We start from the raw sequence: 2,642 nt of genomic DNA on the forward strand, positions 1-2,642 counted from the left end.
AGATAACTCGAATGTGGAATCTAAAAACAGAAACAATTCCTATCATAGTAGGTGCCTTAGGTATAATAAAAAAATATTCAGACAAATACATAACAAAAACACCAGGACTTACAAATATATATAACATACAGAAAATTGCACTACTGGGTACTGCACACATTCTACGCAAAACACTTTCAATACAGTAAACATAAGAGCACCACAGCAAACCACAGCACATACCCAAGGCGCACAGAGCTGCGCTCGGTAGTGAAGTGAAAGCACGTTATAAAAATAAAACTACTGAATAATAATAATAATAGTAATGATCCTTGGCTTACAATCCATCCTTGGCTTACAATCCATACAGGAAGTGCAAAAGATTGTCTTAACTAGCGCTACGTCACACGTATTGAGAAGAACATTGTTGCTGTGAATTTTCTTTCCTTTTTTTCTCTTTTATTTTCTTTGTTTACTTTTTTTTTTTTTTTCCTTTTTCTGTCTGTCTTTGTTTCCCTTTTCCTCTATCACATGACTTTGTAAATGAACAATCTGGTGTGTTTATTTCAATGCATACCAAATGTATACAGTGCGTTTCTCTGCCCTAGGTGTCAGGAAGACACTCGGCAAGAAATGGAGAAAAGATTGAAAGAAGATGATAATGATAATAATAATAATAATAATAATAATAATAATAATAATAATAATAATAATAATAATCCTTTCTACTGGTAGCACAAGGCCTCAAATTTGGGGGAAGGGATTAAGTCGATTTACATCGACTCTAGTGCATAACTGGCATTAATTTTATCGACCCCGAAAGGATGAAAGGCAAAGTCGACCTCGGTGGAATTTGAACTCAGAAGGTAGCGGGCAAACGAAATACTGCAAAACGGGTAGAGAGAGAGAGAGAGAGAGAGAGAGAGAGAAGACGGTGTGTGACACAAATTGAGAGTTACTACAAAGTAACGATAGTATGACTACAAAATTACTTGGAAGTAAGCAAAAGGAAAATGAGAAATGAAATGAAATGAAGGAAAACGTGGAAAATTTTTTATTTCTCTATAAAAGAAACTAAAGAAGAAACTGCTAACTTACGATATCGAAAAAATAAAATGATTTAGAGAAAAGCAAAACAAGAGAAACGTTAAAAAAAAAACAACTACAAAAGAGAATACCAAAACGGAATTCTAAAATATACAAAATAAGAAATGTAAAATATACTACGCAAAACCCATTCCTTGGTCAATACTCTGCATGACTCGAAAGAGGGGGAGTAAACCAGATTGAACATGAATAAGAGTTCAAAATTTCTGGGCTAAATCTAGAAACATATTTAGTCTGCAAACAATCGATATTTCAAGACAACTACAATGCGAAATGAAGAAATATATTAATACTAAGTGTAAGTAACTCATTGAAGGAGACAAACGACCAGACCCTTACTTCGGCTGCTCACTTTTTGTCAACACCGAAGATATTTATAGATACAACTGTATGTCCGTGAGGTAATATGTCGACACTTTCTCAGTGAGAACGAATAAGAACCGGTATAGATATGTAGCAAATATGATGCAGTTACCTGGACTTCAACACAGTTGTCTGGGGCATAACTGTTCAGACTGACAAATAAAAAGATTAAAGTAAACACCACAGAAACTGTCAGGGGTACGAAAGTGAAGATCGCACCATTAATAAATAAGCCTGGGGTACAAAAAAAAAAAATCTACTGGGATTTCAACGTAACAGACTGTTCGAAATTTAGCCGTGCTATACACAACCTACATTCTATTCGACACACATAATTCAATGGCACAGCATAAGCAATGTATACCCTACAAACACTTATATAACTCTACAGCCAGCAGCTAATAACACAAACCTCACAACACGTACTCTACACAAACACCACACAATAAAATATCACAACTTACGTTAAACTTAATCTATGCAACTGAGATAACACTGGAATGACACCAGAGACAGCACAAATGTTGTATACGCAGGGTAAGCAGTAGGCACTGATAAAGTAAACTGTTAACAAAAGGTCATAACACTGAGATAATATACGACGATCGAACCGAAAGTAAGGCAAAAAGGGATATAAATTCTTTTATTAACTGACTTCGATCGTGCTTCTTGTTCTTCTTTATTGTCGGTAAATAATGGGTTCCGTACAGAAGACAATATGCTGTCATTAAGTTCTTGACGGAAGAGGGCTGAGGGCTGTGTGACATCTACAGAAGGTTACAAGTTGTTTGTGGAGAGGACAATATTGACAAGAGTAATGTGTGACGAAGGGAGATAGCAGCATCGAAGACAAACCATACAATGGCAGATCATCAACTGTGACCACAAATACCATAAATGAAAAATTCAATCGTCACTAAATGTGACTATGAGATACCAACATTGCTAGAAATTGGAGTAAACTACACCTAGTGTTATGGAAAGAGAACAAATGCACACACACACACACACACACACACACACACACACACACACATGATATACATCTATAGTATAACATCAAAGCCATGATTCACTTACTGCACCATACTCCGATGATAGGTCAGCTGGGCGATACTTCGAAGTCACTCTCAGTACTATTTTTGTGAAAAAACAATAAATTTGTACTTTACAAAAAGTATGGAGTAATCCTT

This window comes from Octopus bimaculoides, chromosome 19 (assembly GCF_001194135.2).
Source record: "Octopus bimaculoides isolate UCB-OBI-ISO-001 chromosome 19, ASM119413v2, whole genome shotgun sequence".
Classification (NCBI taxonomy): domain Eukaryota; kingdom Metazoa; phylum Mollusca; class Cephalopoda; order Octopoda; family Octopodidae; genus Octopus; species Octopus bimaculoides.